Below are 10779 nucleotides of genomic sequence, written 5' to 3'. Positions count from 1 at the left end.
CAATGGTAAAGTAAATGAAATGCGCACAAATTGCCGATGCAGAATCGGCTTTCTGTTTACACGTAGTAAGAAAGCCGATTCTGCATCGGCTCGCGGTTCAGAACCTACTACTTTGGTGGTGCAAATTGCCGGTTCTGAACCGCGAGCCGATGCAAGTTACTCGCGTTTACACGCTATGAAAAAGCCGATGCTGCATCGGCTCGTGGTTCAGAACCGCGAGCCGATTCAAATGCCGATTAAGTGTAAACACGGTATTTGTCACAGTGCGCCAAATTGACGCCTGTTACCATGGTTAGATTCGCTATTTTATTCATGAGTCCACTGTTTTGAGTAATGAGTCCACTCTTCAAACAGTGGACTCATGAATAAAATAGCGTGGATAACCACGGCAACAGGCGTCAATTTGGCGCACTGTGCCAAAAGCGCGCATCAGCATTGGACATTTTTTAATATACGCGGTAAAATAAGCGTAATTTATACAGGAAATCTGTATAAACCATGGACTCAACTGTGGGTTTTCAAAACTACCTTTGTGAATTCCGGCCATACTGATCCTGGACAGAAAAGGTAAATCATCTAACCAAGCTAAACTATACGGCCCGAATTCACAAAAAACCTAGCTCCTGGTTTTTGGTGGTTTAAACCCCCTCCTGGTTTAAACCCCGAGCTGGGTTTTTCATTTGCGTTTCACAAAGGAGGTTTAAACCCCGAGGGGGTTTAAATGCGTCATAAAACGTCATGAAACGTCATATTTTTTAGTCAGCTCCGAGATGTGGTTTAAAAAAATTAAACCATGGTTTATCTTTACGAGCATGCGCACTTGGGAAGTTTCTGAAAAATCCGCGAAGTGAAGAGAATTTTCTTTGCCGTCTGGGATGTGTCAAGTGGTCTTCTTGATCAGAAATTCGTAAGTATTCTTCTTTGAATTCGTAAAATAAATTCCCGCTGTACTTCTCTGGAATATATTGATTCGTTTTATGCAGTTTTATGAAATTGATAGTGTTGTTTTTCATGATTGCGAACGAGGTTTTGGTATTGACAAGTCCAGACGATGCACTTTATCGTCGCGTGTGTATTGCCACAGTCCCATCGGTGCATTTAAGTGTTGGGATATTTTGACGCTGTGGTTGTTGAACGAATTTGAAGGTGCGCAGCTCAGCCGCGGGCCGGGCTTAATATTTGTTTTTAAGAGCTTCACAAGGATATTATATTATGGTGCCTTCTATATCTTCATTTGTAAATGTCAAGATGAAAATATAACCCTAGATCAATATAATTTTGTACTATTTGGTGCATTTTAGAGAGAAAGAATTTTGTTTTCAATTTGCCTGGCTAAATTGCATTTCAAAATTCTGGATCTGGATGTGTACACTGCTGGACCAATTGGTATGAATGCAGCGGGTGAGAGAGGGCACGGTGATATTTAGTCGTATCGTAGGTAGCTCTTTTCGATCTTTGACTTGAACACCTCTAGTGATGTGCTGTTCACTGTGTCAGGCATGTCAGGTGGGAGATGGTTCCAAGCCAGAGGGGTACTCACAAAAAAAAAAAAAAAAGTGGAGCCAACGCAGTTCAGCGGAACAACCAAAATACAGAGACTGAAATGAAGCTTTTGGTCTATTTCTAGACCTACCTTTCCTTTCGGCACAGGCCAATTTTTGAGGCTGTAGGAATTTCTCAGATTTTGGTCTAAAATCTTTTCACTTGCAAAATTCAAATGGAGAAAATATAGCCCCCCCCCAATTTTTTTTTTAAAAAACCCATTAATTGTGAAAGGTATATTCGCACAAATTATTACAATATTTTTGTTTTTTTTATTATTCACCATGTTCACTATGAACGAGTTGCGTTTAAACGCAAGCCAATAAATCAATCGCAAGTCACAAATACGCGCTGTTGCGCATGATTTTAAGAGTTACGATTGATTGCAACTCTGTCTGCAACAGGCTCCTGTATTAAGTGATAAACCAATGACTGTTTTTTTTATATATGAAAAATTTACGTTTGTTTAAAACTTTGACCATTGTTTCACAGAATTACATCGACATCAGAGGAACCGTAGATCTATATCCATGGATTATCTCCATCTTCACAACCTTGAATTACTAAGAGGTATGATTAATTTGATTTACATTGTTTTAATTTGTTCAAAAGTGTTATTGAAATGATTTGATGAGACAACGAAAATGAAATCTTCAGACTGAAGAAATGAAATAACAACTCGAATGTAGTTTTTGTTAATCTCGGGAAGAAAATTAAGATTGCAGTAATTATGTTGGTAGATCAAATCTACATGCTCATGTCCAGTTTGGATTTGGAACGATTATAAAGATCACAAAATAAAAGAATTTAAAATAATATTCAACTCTTCTGCATACAGCTACCTTTGCCAAGACGTGGGCTACTTGATGCTAAAAATCCATCAGAATCTTACGAGGATGGGCCACTTCGAGATCGGTATCGACTGTCAAAAGAAACCGACATGTACGTCATCAATATGCTGGAAGTTGAATTGAAGAGGGACACACAGAAGAATGATCCACTTCCTGTTTATTTGCAGGCGTTGACAACTCTCCGTTTTTATGCAGTGGGTGAGTAATTGAATTTTTCATAAACAATTATTGAATGTTTCTTGGCACTGTTAAATCTATTTGACTGAGGTTGTTTCTATTAATTTTAGGACTCCAGATAAAGTTAATGACAATATCTAGAAATCAGAGAGGTAGCACATAAACAAATGTATCATTTAAGCAAACAGTCAAGTACCTATGAATTGCATACTTTAAAAATTCCAAAAGTACCACAGCAGGAGTGAGGCTCTGCTGTTACAACTGTTATGTCAGGTTAGAGTTATAAATGTTGCCATTAACCCATGGTAGAGCTTCATGAGGTTCACCAAATTTGTACACAAAATTTTTGAAATTTTGAGTAGAAAATTATTTATGCTAATTTATGCAAAATTTATTCATGCTAATTTATGCGAAATTCATAATCACAAAAAATGCTTCTGTATTTGTTGACCAATTTTGATTTTTTTTTCATCCATCTGGTAGAGCTACATGATAAGGGTCCCCAAATTTCCACACAGACTTGAAATTTTGACTAGAAAATTATTTGTTAATTTATGCAAAATTTATTCATAAATCACAAAAAATGCTTCTTCTATGTAATTTCTCTATTAATTTCAATTCTGTTTCCTCAATTTATGTCACAAATATAATTCACTAGTGTCAGCTTGGCTGAAATTAAAAATTAATGGTACGTTGTTCGGGTACTGTACAACCCAATTATTTTTTTAACTTTTAATCAAAAGATGTGCAAAACTTCAAGGTAAAAAGTCATAAAAGCATTGGGCAAAAAAAATTATTCAATAGTTGTTTTTGAAGTCAGCACTGCTGCTATATTGAATCGCATAATGATGGCGAGACTGCCAGAGGCGTTCCACTTGTTAAAATAAATTGGAGAAAATTGTCTGATATTTGTACAAGATGGATATTCATTGTTTAAAATCTATATGTGCTTCAATGAAATGTTTTAAAATTACCTCGAAACAATCACCTCACCCATCAACCATATGGTTTGTTTGATTTTACAGGATCATTTCAAAAGATGCATGATGATGAGGCAGCAATATCGCAGTCATCAATGTGTCGGATCATCAAAGATGTGTCGGAAGCTATACAATTCCTTTGACAAGAGAAGAAGTTGAAGCAACTCAGCGACAGTTCTACCAGTATTGTTAGATTTCCAGGAGTGAAAGGTGCAATTGATGGGACACATGTCTACATCAAGAGCCCAGGGGGGGGGGGAGGGGGATTGGGCCATATGCTTCCTATATACCCCATTCCAAATTCATGTGGAGAGGAATGCCTATAACAATGGCAAAAGTATTAAGAACATAGAAAAGCAGAGTTCATTCAAATTTATGAAGAATACTTTACTTCTTTATTTGTTAATAAATTGATTGGTATAACCCTGTGATTCCAGCAGCTTAGCTTCAGCAACCTCTCTTTCTTTATTCAAAACGTCAATTCATAGTTCATGCTCCTTCAAGCTCATATCGTGCTCTTTCAATCTCATATTGTGTTCTTTCACTCTCATCTTGTACTCTTTAAAGTCGAGATCATGCTTCTTCCATTGAACTTCAATTCTAATGGCATGCACTTCTACCAGCTCACACACTTCTGACAGATGATTCTTTTTTCCTTGAGATGGGTAATTCAAATTCCATTTTGCAGAAGAAGGAAGGTTTGTAGTATTGCTGCAGGGTTAAAATTCAATATTGAAGTACCAGTACATAACATATAGTAACAGTGCAGTTTGTAAGAAACATACTATAAATCACGTTGTCAAAGATGTGTTGTTTAACGTACTAGTAACTCTCTACTTGATTGGTTCAGCTTCTGACACCAATGACATTGGGGAGTTCTCTGATTGTTCTCAGAACCATAAATTGAATTTTGGAAAACATTAAAGACTTACCCGGTAATTATAAAATTTCTTTAAAAACAGAAAATAATGCAATGCTTTCTTTTCAGAAGCATACAATATTCAGTGCACAGTTCATTGAATCGCTTGAATCTGGTAACATACATATATTGAAGCCCTTTTCATACTTCAAATGATTCACCCTCCCAGTTCAGTTATATAAATCCCTCTTCACCTCTAAATATCGTACTACATATCTGTAGTATATTCAGATTATTTTGTGTGTACCAGTGTATTGTGCATCCAATTAACATGATCTTGTAATTAAATGTACATGTACTTGATTTGGGGATCATGTTTAATTTGTTAAAGTATTTAACATCTATTTCAACTACATCTGATTTATGAGTCTGGTCAAAGAGATATTCTGGCAGAAAGGGTTAATGGAAAAAAAGGCATTGTAATTTTAATGGTACTAAATTACCTTGAAGAGGAATGTGATTTTGAAGAAGGTCCATCAGTCTGGGAACGTTTCCTTGATAACTCGGACAGAAATGAATTTGTAGAATTTGTCCTCGTGGTGAAAAAAATAGATGAACTTCTGTTCTTATGCTGGTTTATAAATTTCAACAATGTGTCTCATTCATCTCAGTTGGGAGGGTTTTATTATTTTGTTTCAAGGAAAGTGATGAATACTCTTGATCATGTAATTATATTATGATTTGGGATTTTTTTTTTTGAGAGGTCCACTTTGTGAGATAGCTTTTATTCAAAATTAGCTTAAACTGGACATGGAGTTTTCATATTTGCAATCATTATTTGTGTATTAATTGCAACAAGCATAAAAAAGAAGAAAGAATGACCTTTCATTTTGTGAGGATGCAGTTCTTAATTTAAGAAATCTTTATTTCAATAGGTTATTAAATGTATTTTTGTTTCATAAAATATTTAAAAGATAAATGTTCTTTATACGGTTGATTTATTCAGATATGTCTTCAGTCAATGATGGATTTGAAGTTGGGGAGACAGGATGTTTGATTAGGTTTTATTTAAATTTCTTATACGCAAGAGTAAGTTTTATTTATAATTATGTATTGCAATAAGGATTAAGAATGCAATTTTATAGTGCTTGCTTAAAAGGATTTTCACTAGTAGGAAAATTGTATTCTGCACTTTTATGATTTGTGATAAGTACCCCCTTTTATATATATATATATTTTATGGGGGGAGGATGTCAGATATATTGTCAGAAATATTCACCTAGAATGGGGAAATGAAATCGGAGTACATGCATTTGGTTGATTGGGTGGTGTAACTTGAGGCAGTGCTGGATTTGAAGTTGCCGTATTTCATGGTTGAGGGAAATAAGAAAGATGACTGTTTAATTATGTGGAATACTTGATATTTATATAGATTTTTAAAGAAATGCATAATTGATCTGAACAAACTTATTAACATAATTTGGTATGTATGAAAATGAATTCATTGGAGAATTACAAATTAATTTTAAAAAATCAATTTAAAAAATAAAATCTTTTTTTTTATTAATGTCAACACAGTTACAAAAAAAAGGCGTGAAGGGAGTGAAGTCATAGTAGATGCACTGGCTTTGCTAGGTGTTATTGGAACTTGATCTGTACATGACCTGCAATGTTTTTTTTTTTTTTTGGGGGGGGGAGAAGCATTATTGTTTATTGGATTAATACATTACATGTACTGAGAATATTATATGCCTATAGAATATACACTCTAATGAATTTGACATTTGAAAATATTTCCATTATAAATTTATGCCAAGGTATTCTGTTGTACAATCATTAAAACAGGAAATAATTTTATGATTGAATATTGCAATTTTCATGATTTCTCTATGTACACCACCTTGAAATATTGAAATAAAAAAATAGATAACTTTCAAATATTTAAACTGCTTCGATGTAAGATAGATTTTATAGAGAAATGTGTGGGGGGAAGAGTTGGTTAAGAATGGTTGTGACCAAGAGCTCAATAACTTTTATTTTAGTTAGAATGCCAATTTGTAATGCCTATATTTCCATTTAAAAACATGTATTTCCAAAAGAGCAAGGGGGAGGAGGGGGCGACAGAGAGAAAAAGGTAGTAGGATGGTGTATGTGTTTGAGAGAAAGAAAGAAAATGAGCGGGAACAAGAGAAAGATTATGAGAACGTGAAAGAACACTTCATCAATTTATTTTCACTTCAATATTGTTTAACTATTGAAACAATTTTTGAATTGAAATGAGAAATAGAAGTTCAAATTATTTATTTTAATAAAAATTATTTAGGAAATATATATGCTAAACCTTTAAAATATTTTGGGAATTAAATCAAATAATTCTACAACTACCCCATCCCAAAAAAAGGTTATCTTCCCAAAAAAGACCTAAACTATTTTAAGTAGGGATTTCCGCCCATGTTTCAGTGATCCACAAATATTTATTTCTATGCGTGCTAGACTTATGGGATGCACTTTTGATTACCATTAAAAAAATAAAGTCAAGATTTAGGGAATAAATCAGGGCGGTCTCAAGTTTAGGAAAGGAACATAAACAAATTGGAGGATAAAGTTTACTTCAGAAAAGAATTATGGGTAAATTTGGGGACGTGTTCTTTCTAGAATTTACATTTGAATTGAAATATTATATTTTTGACGATGGAACTAGATTCAAAGATTGTTTCGCAAGTTTGATTATGACGTAAAAATAGCTGATCGACAATCTTTGTTATGATTGTTGTTTTTATACTGAAAAAGCATTAGAAGATCCATGCCTTTAGATTGGTTGCCGGACGACTGTACGGGCATGCGCGTTGTTAACTCTCAGCTCAGCGATCGAGATCGTAGACATGCAAAATCAACAGCTGATTTTCGTATTAAATGCCGCTTACCACCAAAATGTAAGTATTATGAGGAAGTTATCTGATAAGATACTACTTATTTTTTAAACTGATGAAGTAATTATATTCATACTTCAAGTTTCATCGGGTAATCTTGATATTACATCTGGTTGTTGTCATTTCATTTTCAGCCGAATTAAATGTATTCAATGATTAAAAACTTGACATCGATGTCTATGGATGGGACTTAAATGAGATTATCGTCGACGCGCAGACGACCGCAGTGGTTGAGACAAATTTTCAATTTCTTGCATTTTGTGATATATCTAAAAATAGTGGATGTACAATACAATTCGACTCATCCAACAATGAATAAGTTTTTAATGTAATTTCATTTCATATAATCGATTAAGATAGCGAAAATCGGTAGTTTAAACCCCATACTTTGGATTTTCGAACCCCGTTTGCCATCGTCAACAAGGACCGTAGCAGACAACATATGCTCTACTGAGCATGCTCAGAACCGTGGTTTAAAATAAAACCATGGTTTAAACCATGGTTTAATTTTAAACCATGGACTAAAGAAACCATCGTTGGTGAAACAGAGAGGGGGTTTAAACCCCCTCGGGGTTTAAACCGTGGACTAAAAAACCTAGGAGGGGGTTTAAACCCCCTCGGGGTTTAAACCTCCTTTGTGAATTCGGGCCTACATGTTTAGGGAGACAAAACAGCCAAGAGTGAATTATCAAAAGTCAAGCAAAATCATTGAAATTATCTTTATATAATGACTGGATAGAATTTAATAAATATGGACATATCATTGGAAAAGTGCATAAAATGGGGAGGTAAGATAAATGTTGGCAATCGTAGAAAATTATAATTGCCTATAACACTTTAATCATTTCAATATGGTAGTTTTTACTTTTGTAAAGGTTCAAAATCATGGGAATCATATTAAACTATGATGTTCGTTGATTTATTCTTCATTATAATTCTAAAATGATTATTCAGTTTAACACACACTCTGCACTCTCTCCCTCTCGACTTTGTTTTCTTAAAGGTCCTTCGAAAGTTAAGAAATGCAGTGATAATGATGATGCTGTGTAAAATACGAGCTATGAGTTGTGAAATCGATTCCTAAGCTTTTGTCGGGGATTTAACGTTTTTAACTTAATACACGTTTTAATAGTATATTTGGCAATGAATGTACGAAATAGTGAGCATATATAACAAAAAATTGATTATATTTTTTTATTTATTCAAAAATAAATAACTGTACATTTACCGAAGATTAAGATGCCTTTGACAAAATAATAACGCAGCTTTCGTGAACACTTTAATACAGTCCCATCAAATTATCTCGGTTCATTAAAAGTCACCCATGTGTTGAAAATGAGAACGATCAATAAATATAACAAGACAGGAGGTTAAAAACTGCAGATAATCTCTCGAAATGCCAGATTCTTAATGGACATGGTGGAGGAAAAAAATTTCGCAGGTCAAAACCAGTGGTGGCACTAAGGAGGAGGGGGACACAGGGGGAGTATTTGTCCCCTCCCTCAAAAATAATTGGAAACGGAAAAAAATGTATGGTAAATGCTGACATTAAAATCCTACTCAAGCAGTAAATTGCTCCAAAACAGCATTTTTCACTCTTAAAATTTGGAAAATTTTCTCACCCATTAAACGTTAGTTTCAACAATTGCTAAAAAAATTATTTCAGGTCATTCTATAAAGTTAAAATTTTGTTTGCGATTTGCGCTCGCAGTGGTTTTCAATAGGATAACATGGGGATTTTTAAAAAATCCAGCATTCAATTCAATTTGCACAAAATATTCTTCTCGCAGTTCAAATTGTCATTATCCGTTTTAGCGATATACGCATAATGCATGTTCATAATTACGAAAAAAATGTTGAAAATCACATAATTTTAGCTCGCGCAGCTCGTTCTCATCATTTATTTTTTTGTTAATTTTCTTTTTTTTAATGCTTAGAACGTCCAGTCATCTTCATAGGATGTTAAAAATATTCAGCTCGAGCTTCGCGCTCGCATTATTTATTTCCTAAGATATCACCTTTACACGTCATTGCAAACGCAGGTTGCTTTTCAAGTCAGTAGTGTCTGTAATATAAATCTTATCTCGCGCTTCGAGCTAGATTTTGAAGAACAGGCAAAAAAGGTTGTCCACCTTTGCCCCCCGAAAAATGCCCCCCCCCCCCTACATTAAAAATCCTGATGTCTCCACTGGTAAAAAATGAACCAATTCAATTATACGTCAATGCATGCTTATGCAAGAAGATGATTTAAAAGATCTCGAAGGCTTATTTCTGTTCAAACATTAAACTTATAACCACCTCCGATCTCTACACACACACACACACACACACACGTATGCACCCTCCCACACACACACATACGGTCCTCACCCATCTTCACACAACGCATTTTTACCGTACAAATTGGAGGCCTTACGTCTGTCCAAGACACAAGAAAGTACTTTGTAATTATGAATTACCTAATTTTTAACGGCAAGGGTCTTACAAATAATGATATGTTTATAAATATGCATATCCAAAGCCCGGTCAGCTCAGTCGGTAGAGCATCAGACTTTTAATCTGACATACCCTTTTTACACAGGATTTTCTTAACCCCGGACTATCGCTAACCCCGTACTATCCTTAACCCCGTACTATTTTTTTTCCTTTTTACACATGCCAAATTGTTATTGCTAACCCCGGATAAGAAATGCTTGCTTTTTACACACGAAACTCGCTAACCCCGGACTAGTGGTTTTTGTCAATCATTCGTAGTACAAGTACTTCACTCGTACCATTTTACACACGCTACAATTTCCTTAACCCCGTACTATAGGTGGGGCCAAATTGCCATTTAGCCCCACCTATAGCACGGGGTTAAGCTTAGCCCACTTTCGTTTTACACTAGCGATCTTAACCCCGTACTATCGCTCTTAGCACCGCAATTGCTGGGATAACCCTGCTTTTTTGCAGGGCCAAATAATCCCGTACTAAAGGTGGGGTTAGCCCACTTTGCAAAAATGCTGTGTAAAAAGAAAGTGGGCTAAGCTTAACCCCGTACTATAGGTGGGGCTAAATGGCAATTTAGCCCCACCTATAGTACGGGGTTAAGGAAATTTTAGCGTGTGTAAAAAGGGTATCAGGGTCGCGGGTTCGAGTCCCTCATCGGGCGGAAGCTGTGTTTTTTTGTCTTTAAGCGGTGTGTTGGTTCAGTTGGTAGAGCGTTCGGAGTTCAAGCCCAGGCCGCATCAGAGCAAAGACGTTGACAGATGGAAGTTGTTGCTACCCTGTTTGACGTTCAACGATTTAAGGGAGAGAGCAACTTCGAACTGGCGCTGTTCAGGTGCTGCCGGGTCCACGATCAGTTGGGCAAAATTAATTTTTCGGAGGATCTATATTTCTGATATATATTTCGAAGAATAGAATATGAATTAATATTGGATTACTATTATCATAGGGAT

General features: G+C 35.3%; 1 long non-coding RNA gene across 1 annotated transcript; it reads left to right on the top strand.

Annotated features, from left to right (window-relative positions):
- Positions 1 to 818: 818 nt before the first annotated feature.
- On the top strand, positions 819 to 6274 carry LOC129265931 (uncharacterized). The gene is made up of 4 exons (XR_010293386.1): positions 819 to 907; positions 2035 to 2112; positions 2381 to 2591; positions 3596 to 6274. It is a non-coding gene; the product is annotated as an uncharacterized LOC129265931 (long non-coding RNA).
- The last annotated feature ends 4505 nt before the right edge of the window (positions 6275 to 10779 follow it).

This window comes from Lytechinus pictus, chromosome 4, assembly GCF_037042905.1.
Source record: "Lytechinus pictus isolate F3 Inbred chromosome 4, Lp3.0, whole genome shotgun sequence".
In the NCBI taxonomy this organism is placed as follows: Eukaryota; Metazoa; Echinodermata; class Echinoidea; order Temnopleuroida; family Toxopneustidae; genus Lytechinus; species Lytechinus pictus.
The sequence above is the reverse complement of the archived record's forward strand: the minus strand, read 5'-3'. Positions and strand labels throughout refer to the sequence as shown.